Here is a 19,388-nt window from a genome sequence, read left to right on the forward strand (position 1 = left end):
AAGGGAAAGGCCCATCTGTGGCATCCATCAGGGCTGCGCTCTCCCGCTGAGGTACTGTCAGAAGCCGGAGGGGGTGGTGGTGGAGGGGAGGCTTGCGGGGGCACGACAGGGAGGGGCCCAGGGGGGGGGGGGGGGGGTGGGGGGGGGGGTTGTTGAAGAATGGGGATGAGGGGGGTAAAAATCAGGCCGAAAAAACAGACATGAGGAACACAGGGTCCTCCTGAATTCAAAGTGGAGCTGAGGGGAGTCAGGGAAGGGGGCAACTGTGTGTGTGTGTGTGTGTGTGTGTGTGTGTGTGTGTGTGTGTGTGTGCGTGTGTGTGTGTGTAGAGTAAAGTAAAATAAACACTGAAACATATAGAGCACAATAATCTCAATGGAAGTGAGAGTAAGGGAAACAACTCCCAAAAAATTGCAGTAGACAGCAGAAATGGTTATTATTAATTAAACTGTTGCCGTTTGTGCTGGTAGTTGCAAAATATATAAGATATAGATATTCGTAATATGATATTGCGTGATACAATACTCACAAACAAACAAAGTAACATGCTTTTAGTCTCACACAATGTCCATGATTTTGGGTACATATAATGACTTTAAATTCAGTAACAATGACTCAACTAATTCTATTACATGCAGCCACTGAACGTTTGAGTGAACCCTAGTGCACACACAAGAGCTGACACACATACAAGTGGCTACAGATACCAGGAGCCATGCACGTAGAAGCTGCTGAGGGTGGAACTGAAAGACACCAGATGTTGTTCTCTGCCATTCCTTTCTCTCTGAAGACTCTCTTATGTTGTTGCACTTACCTGAGGCACTACAGCAGGAGAAAAGTGGATTGGTTTGAAGGTCAGTTTAAATACAAATACTTCAGCAAGTATGACAGGCAGGGTGTGCTCTGGATAAATGCAGTGCTCTCATGCCAGCTCGCTGAAACTGATTGATTGACTTGTAAGATGTCACGGACAGGCCGGGGAGGCAGGCCGAGTGAGAGAGGCAGAGAGATGGCGAGAAGGATATGGCTACCGTTGGATAGAAGATGAGACGTATATATGGGTGTGTGTCGAGTGGTTGCGCAGCTGAAATGCGGACATACACACACATACAGCTGGCCAGCTCTGGCCTGGTTCTGGTCAGTTGCCCGTGGCCACGGCGGGCGCAGGAGTCAGCTGTCAGCCTGTGACGGATTGATACAGACACCCCCCCCCCCAACCCTCCGCCCCCAACGCTCCCAAACCTCCACCTCCATCCCTCAATCCCTCCACCTCCCTCCTCGTCAGCAGCCGGCCCATGCCTGGTGGGCATGTTTGAGAGACCTATTGAGGAGGGGGTGGAAGAAGGAGCCAGCCTCCATCTTGAATGTGGCCTGTATTAGAGCATGCCCTCCTGTCACCCTCAATCAGCCATTCCGTTGGCTTCATATCTGTTAGCCATGTTAGCTACTAGGCTGTGGTCCTATCACTTCATTTGGCCAGCTGACAGCAGCCTGCTGGAGGTCCCTGTGTGCCTGTTGTCCTGGACTGGATGTCTTACTCTCATCCAGCCTTTTTATTCTCATGTGGATGCTGCTGTAGAAACATACTGGACCCACTTCAGTGCAGTAATAGGATACATTTGTGTAAAATATGACAGATATTGTTTTAAGGGGGGTACTGAAATGATTTTACCTGCGGATATCAGTTTTCTACTAAACGGTTGAACAGTGTCTTCTTGGGTTTTGGAACTTTGTCAAGTCTGAGAAAATGACCCTGAAGATGTCATCAGGTTGGATCATGAAACTACACATTTTAAATTTGAAATGTTACAAACTGTGAAGTTTGAAAGACGTGGATGTTTATGAGGCAGTCTAGAAGAAAAAACATGAGTTGCATTGTGGGAAATGTAGGATTTGTTGTTTTTAGAGCCTGGATATTTTAGCCTCTAAATCGATTTTGACCATTCCTTTTATCATCGCTCTCTTGTGATTGGCTGAACATTATGGCAGTGCAATATTACATCACCAGCGCTTCCCTTTAAGTTCAGGAATTACATGACTATAGATAGTGTCACTGCTTTGTGCTAGTGATTGATATCCTGATGAAGAAATAAGTCCCCCAAACTAAATAAAAGTTAGGCAGTTTTTAATTTCCCTCCCAAAACAACAAATATGAAACACGTATAACTGTTTTCTGATCTTTCACTGGTTAGGAAACATCACAGCCACAGTTAAAAATGAAAACATGGACTGTTGGTAGGAAACAGAAAACAAATAGCAGCCCTTCTTAAACCTCCACACAAGGTTTTTTGCAGCTGAATGGAAACGTTCTGCTACTATTCCGACACTATTGACACTTTGCATGGCGACTAGAGGTCCCGGTCAGGTACATAGAAACATAGATCATTTTAGATCTTCAAATTGACACGAGAGGGTGGAGCTAAGTACAACTACTAAATAAGACATTTTAGGCGACTTAAATGTTACAACAAAGCTGAGCTGAAAACACATTGAAAGGTTACCTCCCAGACCGGACAACGCTGTGGTAGCAGCCTGTCAATCACAAGGTAGCCACGCTCTAAAGCGTGCCCTGCTTCAGCGTCCATTTTCTCTGAATAGGACCATCATTTACAAAAGGAACATCATGCTGTATTGATGAAGACTTGAAACTATTGATTGAGACCATAAACTCATGTTTACAATGTTTACTCTGGTAGTAAATCAAGTGAGAAGTTGGGTCATATTCTCATAAACTTCCACACAATTAAACCTCTTCTTTGTTTAATGCCCTACCACATTGGCTTCACTTTTCAGACCCGGAGGTTGTCGGACTAATCAACAAACATAGAACAGTATTGTATATTACTTTTTTGCCTTTTGCTGTCTATATCTACATTGAGATCTTTGAGCCTCTATCTAACTGTCTCTCTCTCCACTCCTTACCTCTCTGTCTGTCTCTCTCTCTCTGTATCTCTTTCTCCCTGACCAGTGTGAAGTGTAATTGAAGGAGCAGTCTTCACATGGCCCACAGGCATGGAGGGGACATTGTGTGCGCTGTGGCGACAAATTGCTCTCCTTGCTCCTCCGAGCCCGATACCTCTCCTTCACTTCTCTCCTCCTCCTCTTCCTCCTCCTCTTCTTCTCCTCCTCTTCATACTCTGTCCATCCTTTCACTACTTTATTAGTCAGCCCTCTCCATCACCACTCTCATCTCCCTTCCCACCCCATCCTCCCTGTCTTACTTAACTATTCCATCTCTGTCAGGTTTAATATACTTTAAAAAAACTGCAATGCATTTGCATTTATTGGTGAGAATACAGTGAAAGGAGACAGGAGAGATGACTCATTCATAAGCTACATTTTCACAAAGGATGCTAACATTGCCTTCATCTGCTGCACAATCCTAGACAAGCAACTACGTTTCATTTGCTCGGAACTCCACTCTTATGTGGGGCGGCTTTGGAAGGACCACAAAATTAATTGTTCGCAAAGTCTGTCATTCAAAGAGACAAACCAACAGGCCTTGTCCATGTGCGGAGCTCGAGCACTGCTTGAGTAAAACTGCTGCAGTTTAAGCATCAATTGAGGGTGCAGGGGGGAAGAAAGAGAGTAGAGAGGCGAGTGAACACACACCCACCTGGGTTAGTGAAAGTGACAGAGCATCTGCGATAGGGGATGTGAGAAGTCTCCACTATGAAGAGCGATTTGAGCAGCCTGCCTGGAGAGAAGGGCACAGAACAGGTAAGAGCTACTGAGAATGAGTGAGGGAGATAGAGGGAGGAGAAAACCTGAGGGAGGGAAAATAGGGAGAGGGGAGAGTGGTATTCGGGCCGAGACGAAGAAGCGCATGCTTCATTAAGTGAGGAAGTAATCCTGGCTAATTAAGGCTCTCCATGACAGCACTGTCAGGGATGACTGATCCTTCAAATGGCACCTCCCTCTCCTGACTGACAGCCAGCCTGCTCTCACCGCTTTGAAGGTGAGAACTTTCTTACTTATTCCCTCAGCTTTTTTTTTTTTTTCTCCCTCCGTCGTCTCTTATCCCCAATTCAAAGTGTTTTTCTTTGTTTTTGTATCTCATTATCATTTTGTAGACAAGTGTATGTGAGTGTAAAGGAGGGAAACATGTGTGATGGCTTGTGTGTGAATGTATGTGTCTTCATGTAGGGTTTCCTGCATACAGTGTCAATGTGTGCTCGTGTACATGCTTTTCAATGTGTGTTGTAATTGCTGCAGTACCTGTGCAACATACAGGAGGAAATCAGTGGATGGAAGGCACGGCCCATTGATTGCTTGACTAATTAATCAGCTGCATTGGCTGCATGTGGATCCAGGCTTATTGAGTGGAGGCTTGGCGCAGGGTGCTTTATGAGCCCATAATGATTCCTTAGCCCACAGAGTCAGGGCCTCATCTGGCCTTTAGCACAGCTGTTGTCATACTGCACAACATAGAAGCCTAGAAAGCAACCGTGCCTCGGCTAACAGTTCATCTTGTCCTTAAATGTAAACTTCGATGTGGTTGAAACGTCAATGCATCAACAGGAGTAATAGAAGCATGTTTGACTGGAATAGGAGCATGTTCAGCCCTTATTTATAGGGTCCATTTTCGCAGCGGGGTGCTTTCTCGACGTGATCCATTGTGAGCTTCAACTGGACTCCCTACAACCACATGTGTGCACTGACCTATGCCATTCACAGAGGAGCTATGTTGACAGTTAGTGTCCCCCTGCAGGAGAGCCCACATGAAACGGCAACCTGAGCTGAAACCAGAGAGCGCAGAGGTCATGGTATATGACCCAGACGCCCAGACAGGGTTGTACTGTCCTGCCTGACATCAATCCTTGCCTGCCCCCCCCCCCCTCGCCCAGCTCGGTTTAGCCTAGCTCAGCCCAGCCTGTCCCAAAACGGGGGACTACGACCAACCGCTGGTAAACATGCCTATAAAAGTCCTGTTTGTATTGCACCAGAAGGCAGCTCTGTCCCAACCCCCAGGAGCTCACGTGAACACGCATTCAGAGATGACCGACTATCTTGGGGCAGTGGCAATCTGAGTGTCACAACAGGTGTCTCTATGGGTATGGATTGCACAACATCCGTGCGTACGTACTGTATCGTTGTTCTGGGTTTTGTTGGGTTTTGTTGGGTTTTGTTGGGTTTTGTTGGGTTTTGTTGTTCCTGCCCAAGCATCTGTGAAAATCTTTCATGAAATCTTTTATTTTTAACAATGCTGTGTAATGTTTTGTTGTAAGCGTACATTAGGAAGCAGTGGATGTCTGTGATGCTGTGTGTTTAAAAGGCAAATAACATATCTGCACATGTCTGTCTCTATGATTGCATATTCATCTGTTAGTGCAAGTCTGTTGGTGTGTGTTCAGACACTTAAAGTGTAAGAGTGCACTTTCCTTGGCTGCGTGGGGATGTTTTAATGGGTGACTGCATTAACAAAGCCGGGCTCTAATAGCCTTCTTTAGGTTTTTCCCTTAAATTGCCTGCAACTCATGAAATAGATGATTTAACAGCAAGAAGCCTCTCCATCACATGCACAGTTGGAGATAAAAGCCAACTCGAGCTGGAGAAGGCAGTAAGCTATCAGTCTAGTGGATTGAGATCAGTTTATCCATATCCTCCAACCATGGATAATGTAGAAAATACAAATTACAGTTAGCGATTGTTTGAACATGTCTGAAGTACAGCAAACGCCATGGAGTTGATATCACGAGGATTGTTTGGATACACGAGAACAAGCTAAGTTTGGACCCTATTGCACATGGCCATATTGTATGTCTTCAAATATGAGTGAGACAACTATGTACACCCCATTGCGTATAGACAGGTATACCTATTGAACATAACTTGCAAAATACTTCATCTTACTGGCTTACATGGCAGTGTCAGAACAGCTGGCTGTGGGCTGTCATTCTGCTGCTGCTGCAGAGATGGACAACAGTGGCTTTCTCCCTTTCGATCCCATAAGCTCCCTCCGTAATCGCCCCGGTTCCCTCGGGTTGCTGGACTGGAGTTAAAGCAGTAAGACCCAGGCAGTTAAAGTTTACAGTGTCGTAAAAAGGTCTCACACGGGCCAGCTCTCTGAAGATAACGCTAAATACACAGTGATTACAGTGTATGGTCAGCGGGTCGGAACTTGAACCTGCAGATGGACACAAAGATGATTTGCAGATTTTAACAGTAAATGTATGAATGAATGAGCATGAGCAACAATGTGCAAGCGTGGGTGAATCCACATGTTTCTAATGCAGTACTTTCTTAGCACTACTTAACATATGCTGAAGCTTGATTGTACAAGCATGCATGTTATGATCATGTCACTGTTTTTCTCCCTAATTATCAGGATGCGCAGTGAACATTTGATTGATACCTGTGACAAACACTACAGAAATGGAGAGAAAGAGAGAGGGAGAGGGGGAGAGAGAGAGAGAGTGAGAGAGCGAGAGAGAGCACATAGGGCCATTTTTAACACAGTCACAAGACGCCAGTGAGGGGTTAGAACAGAGATGAGCTCCTGCTCTCAGAATAGTCCCTCGGAGGCCATGAGGCCCCCGCCGATGACCCTGGCCTGCATTCCAGTTGGCAGACGCACAGTTGTTGGGTCAGACATGGTTCCTGGGCTGGCAAGGGACAAGATGACATGGGGGGAGAGAGAGAGTGATCCAATGTGGCCCATTTATATTGCTGACAACTGCACTCCATTTGGAACGCCCCTATAAGGGGGAAGTGATAAGGTGTTGTACAGTAATGTGTGAACTCTCTGTTGCCTACACTGCATCTGAGTTTCTGCCCCACTCCGTGGTTCCCTAAATCACACATCCCTGCCTCTTTATTTTCGTTCAGTGACCCCCCCCCTACCTCCTTACAACCCCCCCCCCCCCCCCACGGAGCATATATATCATGCCTGGAATGCCTGGAATAGCTTCCATTGGGAATATAAAGACCTAAATACGGCAGGACAATTCCGAGTGGAGGACCGGGTTGGGGGGGTCAGGGGAAGGTGAAGGGGGACAGTGATGGTGCAGAAAGGCTATTTCAGCCAACCTTAGCCGACTGTATTATAATATGTCAGGGAGTAGGACCGGTGTGCAAAAGAGCTGATGCACATTTGGTGCCCTTGACATTGAATATAGGATCTAAATCCGATCAGAGAGAGAGTGACACACAGTGAGGGAAAAAGAAGAGGAACTCTGGAAGTCACCTCAGTCCAAGCGTGCAGACAGATTAACTCTGCTTATTCAGGTATTACATTTAATGCTAAATGTCTGATCTGTTCAATCAACACTTTATATACATGCAGTTACAAAGAGTCACCCAGCACAACCACCGTACTCTGCTGTTGGAGCCTTGCTCAGCGGTGTTGTGGCAGTGGTTGTTGCTTTCTCCACCTCCAGGTTTCCAGCCGGTCTGGCAATTCCAACCATCGACACTTCAGCCAGCTTCTCTGACCTCTGGGCTACCACCGCCCCCCTGAGCACTAGTGTTACAGCCACTCGGTTTGGAGACGAGCCGTGTATATGGAGATTGAGCACTGATCTGTGTCTCCCCAGTGGGAATGAGTATATGTAGTGGTATTGGAGAGTCGTATGGACTCTGTCTTTTATTTTCAACACCCTGCTCCCAGGTGGTGACAGCCCAGTGCTAAGTGCGGTAATAGCCAATTGATTTTGTTCTCTTTTTTTGTTGGTGGCGAGACATAAATCAAAGTGTCTGTCAGGACCTTGATGTAGTTGGGAGGGTGTGTATGTTTGTGTGTGTGTGTGTGTGTGTGTGTGTGTGTGTGTGTGTGTGTGTGTGTGTGTGTGTGTGTGTGTGTGTGTAATGGGGGTAAGGGTTCTGTTTGGACTGGGAGAGTGTCAACAATTAATCCAGCCTCTGATCTGCAGGCCACAGCTTCCCTGACCCTCAGTCACAATCCAATTGGGACGGCAGCCTCACAAAAGGGCTAAAACCAACACAGAAAATCCTTCTGGTTACTTCTCAACATACAGAAACCTTTGTACATTCAATTCAGAAGCCTTTAACAAACATTTAGTGAACGCTTTTAGATTTTAATGGGGTACAATCTAAGGGACATAGTTACCTTTTTGTAAAACGGACTCTTTAATTATGTAAAATCTTGCATCTATTTTGAAAAAAAGAATATTTTTCCAAGGAGCTCCAAATCCCCAGTCCCCCTGCCTCAATAATCCAAGACTCGGGGAGAGAGGTGGAATCATAGAGAACACAGATGTGAGCAACACTGGAACCATGTTAATCCTTTTAATTCAATTATGGTAAATAGGGACAGAGCTTCCTTCTAAACAAAACACAGTATGCAGGAGTTCAGCAGGCAGTGGCAGGGGGAGCTTCAGATGTAGGCAGGCTACCCAGTGGGAGGCCTGGTGGTCTCCTGGGATACCTCCCAGTTCCTGAGCCCCCTACTGGGCCCCCTCACCCCCCCCCCCCCCCCCAAAGACTATCCCTGGCCCAGCACTAGCCTGCGGGATAGGGTGGCAGGGCTGGACAATATACCTGAGACAATGGGCTTTGAACCACACACATAGTAAGCCTATGTTGCCAGCTGTGGCCATTCCTATACAGAGCTGGTAGGGGTGTGGAGGGAGAGGAGCGGGTTGGATGGCGTGTAATGTGTCAGGACTGAGTATTAAACGGAGATCTGCCAAAGTGCTTTGGGGCCTAGCAAGCTGATTCCTCCCGAAACGGTGCTGTGCGGCAGTAACCTGCTAACCCAAGCCAGACTGACACCAGCACCTCCTCCGCTATGAAAGAGAGTGTCTGTTCCCCGGGATGAACACAGGACAGAGAGGGGGAGCAGAGGGGGCTGAGAGAAGGGAGTATGTTTTTGAAACAGTTAGACAATCTGTTTGGATTAGGCCCACTGCCGAAGAGACATGGAAATGATGGGCAGCCGGGACGAGGGGAGGAGAGGAAAAGGAGAGGGGGGAGGAGGACAGGGGAGAGAGGGAGGGAGACAGATGGAGAGGAAAAGTGGTGGTGGAGGGGTTGAGCAGAGGCAAGAGGGGGAGGTGAGGAGAGGGGTCGGAGACTGGAATCTCAGGATCTAAGGCTCTCTTGGCTTGATGGTTCCCAGATGTTGTCGGCCCCCCCCCCCTCACCCCTCCTTCCCCTCAGTGGTGCTCTGCTGTGGTGAATACACAGGAGCCCAGTTAGCCATGCGGGACAGATGGGTCAGTGGCTGCGTGGAGATGGGCCTCCTGTGGACCAGGGGAAATGGGAGGCGAGAGGCATCTCCTCCCAACAGCCACGGGCCAGAGGGGGCAGACCTGGTTCTGTTTTCTTATCCTCTCTCTACCCAGGCAACCTCAGATGGTAAAGGCATGCGACTACATGCAGATGTGTGTATTGTGTGTCTTTTGAATGTATGCGTGAACCTGTATGAACATGTCTTGTGTTTTGGACAATGGCCGCAGACTGCTGCAAAAGCTTGGAGTGAGTAGATAACAGTAATAATCCGGTAGAAACGTGCATAATTGTAAGTCGTAGTCCTTATACTGAATACCTCAGTGTCTGCATTGCAGACTGTAAAATGCAGGTGCCGGGTCACGCTGTAGCCGGTGCTGAAATTCTGGCGCTACTTGATTTACGGCCTCTGGCTGCAGCCGGCCATGTTTCAGGATGACGGCGTGTTCTCGTCCACCTATCTGCTGAAACGCTTACGCTCGGCAGCCCCGCGCCGCACCGCCTCTCTGCTGCCTCCGTCCTCGTCTGCAGCAGAAAGTGTTGCTGCCGTACATTAGCAAGTTGTTGACTGGCCGCTGAAGCACACATTTGTCAACATATTCGGAGGTGTCAACACTTGAACACCTCAAGCCCACCCACCTTAGTTCACTTTCACTTGCATCCTTCCATCTCAATCGCCTCAGGAATTACAGGAAGCATACTGTTACCGCGTAAGGTTTTTTCTTTTAGCTCATTTCCGATAATTTAAAAAAACATGAACTAATCACACTGTACTGTTGGCAATTTAAGAGTCCCATGGATACATCTACAGTAAAGGTAGTTGTCTTGTCATGTGTGTGGTGAGCTGAGTGTTCAAAGCTAGGTGGCTCAGAGACAGTAAGCCCTCTAGTTAGAGAGTGCTTGAGAAGGCTGTTGTATCACTTAATTGTGAATTGATGTTCAAGTGTTCACACATATGTTCGTTTCTTGACTGAGGACTTTCTGTATCCTTTTGGGCGCTTTTTAAACCCTGAGCCACACGAAGGGAATATTTCACAGAAGCCCTCGCTTAATTCCTGGTCATGGTTGCCAGATATGGAAAGAGACATTCTATATCCCTAGAGAGGGTTGGATATCATCCTCTGGATGCGGTGGGGGGAGGGTATTTTTGGAGCATCTTATGGCTATTACAGGAGACCTGGGAATGGGAAAATGTGTGTGTGTCTGTGTGTGTGTGTGTGTGTGATGTCAAGGAGGGGACGATTTGGGGGAGAGCTATGATCAGGATTCCACAGCTGGCCCATGTCACTCCTTGACCCTTTCTCCCACGTATCCCCCACAAAATAAAAAGTCTAGACTCTGCTCTGCGTCTCTCCCCTTCACAGAGATGGACAAAAAGGCATATGGAGAGAGAGAGGCAAGATAAACGAAGCTGTAACTTTCTCTTTTCCTGAAGGACTCAGTTCAAGAGAGCGCTCTTCGTGGCAAGACACGGTGTCTATTCAAGCCATTAATAAATAAAGAAAGGCAATAGCGCCACCAAAGAAATAGATATCACACTATTACTTATTTAACTATCCTTCTGAATTATTTATTGTTTATTCCAAATGATCTTCTTTTTTTTTTTCGAGTGTACACTTTCGGCTTGGGTATCCCATGTGAGCGCCACCAGCGGCAGATGATTTGGACAGCCAAGTTCAACTTGGATGAGTTTGTAAGAGGGGAATGAAACTACTGCAGGGGGTTGGGGAAAAGAGTCTTGATGATGGTGTTACTGACATCAAAGAATAAGTACACCAAAGTCAACAGCCAAGCAGCATTAAACACGCGCTGAAAGACGGACACACACTCTCTCTCTCACACATTTACTCTCTACGTCGTACTCGCTCTGTTCCTGAAACACTCGGGGTCCGTGGAGAGAGATAAATTATGGGCCAAGTGGCTTTTTGAAGTCTGCTCGGCATCAACACCAATAAACGCCAACCATGGCCCGCCTCCTCGCTCCTAAATTAAGTACTTATTACCCCCGGTGTGACTTGGCCATGTGAACCGTAGCTGCACTGTGCCTGGGCAGGGCTGAAGGCCCGGGGTGTGGAGAGGCAGTGGGAACAAACGCAGCATATGTCCTCGAATGAAATAAAGACCTCGAGTATATCCAAGCGGAATGATTTACGGTGACGCACAGTGACCTCTGAGAATTCCCGAGTTAAAGCTTAAGCGTGTCTTCTTCAGTACCTGGCACACATGTCCTAATGGATACTAATCATTCAGCCCTTCCACGGTGTTTGTTTGTCGAGAGTTTATAATTTCCGTACCTCTTCGCTGCGGCACACACTTCAAATGAATCATCATCACTAAAATATTCCCGTCACAAAAGGCCTTTGGATAGTTGGATAATGTAACACAATGCTTCTGTTTGAGGTCTGGGTCAGTTATGCAAGCTCGGTTTCTGCAGAACTATAAACCAATAACAGTAGCTGGCACTTTTGTCAAATTATATGCAACAGTACCGAGTGCAAAAACATTTTTGCGAGCTTAAAACAAAAGGATGGAGAAGTGCCAAAGCACACTGGAGGGAGGAGAGTGAAGTTGAGCGAGAGCAGTCGGCTCATTCTCTTGGCGTACGCTTTAAAGTAGTGCCAAGGCCCTTTCTGGTGCCATTGCATTGCATCTGCCTCTGGGGAGGGATGAGGTGCAGAGCCCACACCTCCTCTCCTTGTCTCCTCTCCTCGCCTCTCATCTTGCCTGACACACGACTGTCTGGCCGCTGCAGCAGGGAGATTGTATAATCCGAGTGCGTAAAACTGTCTTTTACGGCATTGTAAAGATTTACTATTGGAGTAAATAACGGTGGGAGAACAGGGCTTTTAAATGGAACCCAATCAATATGTCAGAGGGAGCTGCAGTAGAGGACAGGGCTGTGTCTGATGCCACACACACAGGTGGACGGGGCGGATCAGTCAGCAGTACAACTAGGGACACCAGGATGAACTCTCAACATCTTACCTCAGCAGAAAACCGACAAACAAAACCTCGACGTGATCAATAATTGCGGTATTTGGATGGTAAACTGCAACGCAACCTACTACACAAGCTCAGGGTGAAGTTAAACACTGCGGGTCAGGAACTTGTCACAGCAGATAAGATCTCAAACTTGTGTGGTATGATAACATTGTCAAAGATTAATAACATCCATACACACATGCATGCACACCAACACATGCTGGTATAAATTCAACACTTAGCTCCCTCACAGGGACGCGCACACGCACCGGTGTACAGAGAAAATGCAGACATGCAATAAATCGCCAGCCCTGTGAAAGCAGAGTTGGCACTCTCTCTCACACGCGTGCGCGCGCACACACATACACACACACACACACACCGACAGCCCCTATAGACACTCACACATTCACACAGAGACACCCCGGCCTCATGAGCAATAAATCGCACAGCCCATCTAACAAGTTCATTTCCGGAGGCCAGAGAGGATGGGTCCTCTGACTTTGGAGTCAGCAGCCTTGTGAGGATCAATGGCAAGAGACGGAGAGCGAGGGGCAAGGAATCGAGCTGAGATACAAAAATCAATCAGCAATTTAATCGCTTTGGGAGGGGAAGACGGAAAAAAGAGGGCAGGGGAGAATTCCACCGCTTTTTTACTTAAAAAAGCAACACTTTGATTTAACCCTTTGACATATCGTACACATCTCTCAGTTGTATTGAAGCGTTCCTCTATGACAGGAAAGGCTCCAATGGGAGCAGATCTATTTTCAGACTCAAGATCACACAACTGCTGTTTCTCTCTACAGTCTTCGATGAGACGCGGTTAATGTGTCAGGAATAGAGTAAGATTTGAGAAATTTCATTGTAGAGCTTCAGCTTTTAACTATGTGCATGCTTTTTTTCATTTTTGTCATTATGTGCGATTTGGAGGGTATCAGCAACTTCACTGAAAGACGCAGATAAATCCGTTCTTCTGGCGGGTGCTGTGAGGTCAGGGGTGAGCTGTTTGGGAGGAGTTTTAAGGGCATTATAGTGTGGCTGGTGAAAGTGCTGGATGGATGAACATTTCTGTGGAGGAAGGGGGTTGATTTGGGGCTGGGTGTTGATGAGGAACTTCTTTAGGTCAATTTCCGAGGCTTGGAATTGACACTATTGAGCGAGCAAGCTTTAGACTAATAAAATGACTGACAGCCTCGGGCTGCAAAATCGAAGAAATGGATCCTCCAAGGAGAAAAAAAGCAAGCTGGGAAAAGAGAAACATAGACCTACTCCTAAAATCCGCTTGGCTAGAGGAAGAGACTTGACAGAAAGGGAGGCAGTTAATTGAAAAGTGTTGCAGTCTTTCTGTAAATGCCTGGCTGTTTGAGTATCTATATTTTGCAATTGTGCACCTGTGTGTTTCATATGATGAGAAATAATAATTCAGATGCATTATATCGTGTATTTCCCTAAAATCTGCAAGTTTTGAAAATAACGTTAAAGGCTAATTTTGTATATTTAAGTCAGTGGTTGTGTGCCCAAGTGATTGTCGGTGTATGTACAAGAGTCTACTTGTGTGTACATATATGTGTGTGAGTGTGTGTGTGTGTGTGTGTGTGTGTGTGCTAAATTGGTGGGGCGTAACAGGCTGATTCCTACAGAACTCAGGCATTGCTGAAACTTAGCAACAGGAGCCAGGGGCCTCCCTCCCCAGAGAGAGTGGCTGCCGAGCCACATTCATTACCAGCCCAGAATGTTGGGCTGGATTAAAAATTCATGCTGTTTACAACAACAAAAGCCCCCCCCCCCCCCCCCCGCCCCGTTAAAAGAATATGAACCCTACTGAACAATGGCTCCACCAAACCGTGAGCAGATCGCTGACATCTCAAAGGAGACCAGCGGTTGTGTGTGTTTTGAATTTGTGTGCCGCCGACAGCTAGTGTTGTGCTTTCTGAGTGTATGCGCACACCCTCATAGGCGATGGCGATATAAATAATGATCCTGTTTACTGCAGCAGGGAGTGAAAACAGCTTAAGGGCACTTGAATAAGGACACGATTCCCTCAAAGTCTTGTGCCATGTCATGCTGTTTACACTCATAATAAAGGAGCATGTATCCTCAATGTGCTGCACATGTGTTGAGCTGGATTTTGTGCCGAAGTCTGTGTGTGTGTGTGTGTGTGTGACCCTGCCTCTGCTCGGCTCATTGACAAATGCCTGTGCGCTGTGCTGTCGGCTGATTTGTTGGCAAAAGGGCCGCGCTTATGAGCTCTATTCAGTGTTAATTAGCACACTCCACAGCGATCATTATATCAGGTTCCTGTGGTGACATCTGATTGCATTGTCTCCGTGGGGGGGGGTGAAGCTCCACCGATGGGGGAGCACCACACACACATACAGTACACACACACACACACACATCCCTCTCACTAGATCACACACGCATACCTAAGGAGGCTCAGGAATCCTGCACATACATAAAAAAACATACGGCCCCGCATGAGTGCACTCAAAAATAAGATGTGAAGACGCACCGATGTGAAATACACAGGTATATGAAAGGGCAGAGCGCAGGGGGGCATAGCCAGGCGCTCACATGAACAGCTAAACCCCCCCCCCCCCCATTCCGTTAATGCCACACCAAACAGGTGCACGGTCAAACCGCGACGCCAATAATAGATGCTCCTCATCGTTCTCAGAAATAGTTCTCTCATCGCCACTAAATGCCGTTTGCCGTTTGTATTAACGTGACGTGGAGGAGGTGAGGGGCCCATGTGTGCACGGGTCAGGGAGATGTCGCTGTGTGTGTGTGTCCGGCTCTGACCTTTGACCCGTCATTCTCCGTCAGAGACCAGAAAACAGCAGACGGTGCAAGACGGCACATTGCTGCACTACCTTGGCCTGCTGATGTTTTCTGTTATTTCTGCTTAAATGTAGGTTGTGTGCGAAAGTAGGACACAGTTGCAGCACATACTCGCCATTGTCTTTTTGACCAAACCGTGGCCTTCAAAATGCTGCCGTTTAGAAAGCCTAGTCACTGCAACTCTCTGCTGGGACTAGAGGTCATCGAATTGATAAGATGGTGTTATTCCAACAGAACACTCTGTTCTAATAACTCACGGCTATTCCTGAGGGACGTCGTCCCGGTGACATTGCATGGCAAGGAGGATCAGGGGTGATTACCCCCCACCCCCCCCCCCCCCCCACAGTCACTCGCGTTATGTCCAGGGCACCTGTTCTTTTTTTCTGGGGGCTGCTCTCTCGGGGGCCTGGTTCAGGTTTCAGCATGATTTTCCAGAGTTCAAAAACTGCCACATCTCCCAGCCCTGCCATCCAACTGCAACACTGGCTGACTGACAGGACGCTACCTTTGACTGTCATGTGCTCTACAGCACTGAGCCTTTCTCATCATGGGGCTGTCATCAGGGTAGCACAGTTTACTGAAATAGGGGTCCGCTTGGAGTGTGTGTGTGTGTGTGTGTGTGTGTGTGTGTGTGTGTGTGTGGAGCAAGCATTCCTTATGTTTGTTTTTTTGTTTTTTATTAGCAGCATTAATTAATTGTACAGTTCAGCTGGTATGCTACACTTCATGAGTTTAGATTCCTTCTAAAGTAATACACAGTGACATCACAGTGGATCAAGTTCTAGGTAATTAATACATTACATACATCACGCCCATACTGTTATCTTTGCATGCCACTTTGCACACTAATGATGATCGATAACCAGGTTGGCTGAGGGCGCAGTGCCTCATGGAAGTGTACTGCAACCTTGCAAAGGCCATTGTTTTAAATGACCTCATCTGAACATGTGAATTCATGTTGCTTACAAAGGAATGAGTCTCCGTTAAACATGGGCCTCAGGCCAAAGCAAAGAAGTCATTGAAGTCGCTATGTTTAGGAAGGCTTAAGTGAAGCCCTGGTTTTGTGTTACATAGAAAAAATGATTGCGTAATAGCACAAATTATTTTTTACAGAGCAATGTGTGTTTGTGTTAATCCAATTCACGGTTAAAGAGACCTTTCAGTTCAGCTTGGCTGTCGTCACTTGTGGATACTTGATGCAGTGTGTGCTGTGTTGGGAGCCGTCATGTGGATATGGCTCCTCTCTCATCAGATGTAAAACTGAGGACTCCCCTGGCAGCAGCTACAGCACCCTGACTGCTCATCCTCATTCAGTCTTCAAGAGGCACAGGAGAGGCCACTTGATAGCAGCGACTGAATAAAACCAGAGGAATACGATCCTGATGCTAAGCAGGTAAATGAAAAAGAATGAGCTGCCCTCTTCTTCACGGAGGAAAGAGCAAGTGGGCTTTTGTGTTTGTGAATGAAGCCGAGATCGTTCTATGAATGCTGTCCTCGCTTGCCTCTCTGTGGGATTGAAATGCCAACTATCTCTCCATTCCACCCCTCGTTGCTCTCGGCCCTTTTTTGCCATCGCTCCCTAAATGCGAGGCCTTAACTTACACAACTTGAAAAAGAGAGACAACACACAATTTTACACTTGTGTGCACACAAACAAATAAGGCAATATTGATTGGAGCCACGGCTGCATTCACACTGATGCTCCTCTCAATAGATCAGTCATGCTCTTGCAGCTTGCCCTGCTGCAGCCCTGCAGTTTAACACCGCCAGCCTTCTCCAAAGGACACATTTAATCCACCTGACACCTAAAGAGCCCCACTAACGGCACACACAATGCACATTGTGCTCTTTAGAGCAGGAACCAGCTCTGGAAATCTAAATGTGATTGTTTACCTAAAAGGTGGCAATTCCATTTTTTATTATTACAATAACAAAACTCTATTGATCTCTGTAGGGACAATGGTTTTTCTCTTGCTGGGTTAACGCATGTGCTCAGTTACAGAACAGAAAGTCTCAATGTGGCCTAAACAGTAAATACAGATGAAATATTAATAAAGTAAAATGCTTAATTCAAGTGAAAGAATGTTCCTTTGTGTACTATGTTACTTTAGACACAGCATCCCATCCTCTGATCACTTCACTGTTTATTTACTGCCTGGTGTTATTCAGTCTTTTCAAAAATGTGTTTGTGTTGTCACATTTAGGGCTCATGAAATAAACTCTCCCTCAGAGGCTCAAGCCTCGCTAGTCACACTTACTTATGATCCAAAATACACATTGTCAGTCTCAAAGTGTTGGAGTGTGAGTTTGCAACAGTCCTGATTCACATTGCCACCAACCCACAGATTGGCTGACGCCTCTGAGGGAGTGCGAGCTGAATCATAACGTGACTCTTTCTGCTGCAAAAGGGCCAGGAGCATCCTTCCTCTGCCTGGTCCTGAGGGTGGAGTTAGTACACACACACACACACACACACACACACGTACCGCTTGTTTCATGCTTTTATAAATCTGGAGTAATATGCTTGCACGCTTTTGAGAGAGACGGATGCATTCGTGTAAACATGTGCATGATACAAGCAGGAAAAAAACTCATATGCAATTTCTGTTTGACCTTTTAGCAGATTAAATTCCCCATTGCGCGGCTGTTGTCTGTGCATCTTGAGATAATGTCAACTGTTTAGAGAACCATACATTCTATCTAATTTCTCCCATTTGTTCCTAATTGTCTAAACCTCCCCCGACCTCCCAGGCCCGGCCTCTCCCTCCCACCTGTGCAGTTCCCATAGAAGTTGTTCGCGGCTGCATCTGTTGCCTGCGTGGCTTGTCTGCGGATTAATTACTCATTAAGGAGGCCGAGGCTACTGTTAGGGGCTGTTTTACACGCTTGCACGCACACACACACACACACATAAGTCACACACACACACACACACACACACACACACATAAGTCATGTATGGTAGCCTGATGAGGGTTTATTTTGCATGTGTACATATACATGCATGCTCACATGTGCATTTGCATTTGCAAGAAAACTCACACTTTGGGAATAAACACAGCAAACACACTGTCACAGAGCAAATAATCTACAATGACTGAGTGGTGAAGTCAGTTCAAAAGTGCATACGAGTGCATACACGTTTCCCCCCACAAAAATGTTCCCTAATAGCTCCATTAAGGACCATTTAGGCCTCAAAGAGAATCATGTTCTGGCGTGTGATTTCTTGATTGACAGGTGTCTCTCTCCCCCCGTCACAGTCTGCTGTGGTGGCTGCAAATCATTCCTCTCACCTCTGCTCCACCAAGGCTTCCTCCTCTTCAGCCAAGCTCTGGTTTTGTGGCTCTTGCGTGGTTCCACCAAAATGATGGGGGCAAAGCAGTGAACCCGAATCAAAGCTGGAAAACATCCCGTCGGGAACCTTTGAGTGATGGCACGTCTGTGATCTGTACCCACAGTTGAGTCAAAGCAGCCACCGGTACATGTTTAAGACAGCAGTGTTGCTATCTGATCGACGTGATTTGGATTCTTCTCGAGCAGTAGTGAGCCTAATGATTTAATATTCTGAGGTTATGCAGTAAATCACATCAATCACCACTTGGGTCTCTCCTCTTCCTCAACTGACAAAATGATGTACGGTGGAGAAAAATGATGTAATTGGAGGACCACAAGCTAAACTATATGCAAGACCAGAGGGGGTGTTGCTGTGTTTATGTATTAAAAGCCTCACAGTTCAGCAGAGTCAGGAGAAAATTATTTTAACAAAGAATTGACATCTCTGTTGAAGTTTGTGTCTGTTGTCTGACACAGATTCAAAGATCTGTAACATTTATTTTTCTGAAAGCAAGCCACTTGTCTCTCTTGGAGCACAAACACAAGAATGCACACATTGTCTTCTAGCACACACACACACACACACACACACACACACAACCACAACCCTGTGCTGCTCTTTCTACTGCATGACACCTGCACTGTAACACGAAGGTGTTTACAGGAAACTCCATCCCAGTTGCTCTTGTGTTTTCCTGTTCAGGCCCTGCGGGGATAGAGTCCACCTCACTCTGGAGCAGCCCTGTATGTGTCTGCTCATGTCGGACATGCACGCACAGCCAGCATCCCATGCCTGAGTGAGTCTGCTGGCGGGCCCTGGGCTGGGGAGGGCTGTCGAGTGCAGCCTGTACGGGCAGGAAAGAGTTAAAGTGCCACATTCCTGACTTTAGAGGCTGTAACTTATATTGGAGTTTATTAATGGAGGACTTTGAGGCTGATCGCAGCATAGGTGTTTGCATCTGGTGGGAGTCGGTGTGTACATCCCTCTCCGACAAAAACACATTGTGACACACGAACGTGCATAGACAGATGCTCAGGCGTTT

General features: G+C 46.8%; 1 long non-coding RNA gene across 2 annotated transcripts; it reads left to right on the forward strand.

Annotated features, from left to right (window-relative positions):
- Positions 1-4,955: 4,955 nt before the first annotated feature.
- Positions 4,956-18,555, forward strand: LOC306779309. 2 transcript variants are annotated; one of them, XR_013772107.1, is made up of 4 exons: positions 4,956-5,054; positions 16,265-16,405; positions 17,358-17,460; positions 18,250-18,555. It is a non-coding gene; the product is annotated as an uncharacterized lncRNA (long non-coding RNA). The 2 variants fall into 2 exon arrangements; XR_013772108.1 differs by having other exon boundaries at positions 18,273-18,555.
- Positions 18,556-19,388: the final 833 nt, after the last annotated feature.

Source organism: Melanostigma gelatinosum, assembly GCF_949748355.1.
Source record: "Melanostigma gelatinosum genome assembly, chromosome: 6".
Taxonomy (NCBI): Eukaryota; Metazoa; Chordata; class Actinopteri; order Perciformes; family Zoarcidae; genus Melanostigma; species Melanostigma gelatinosum.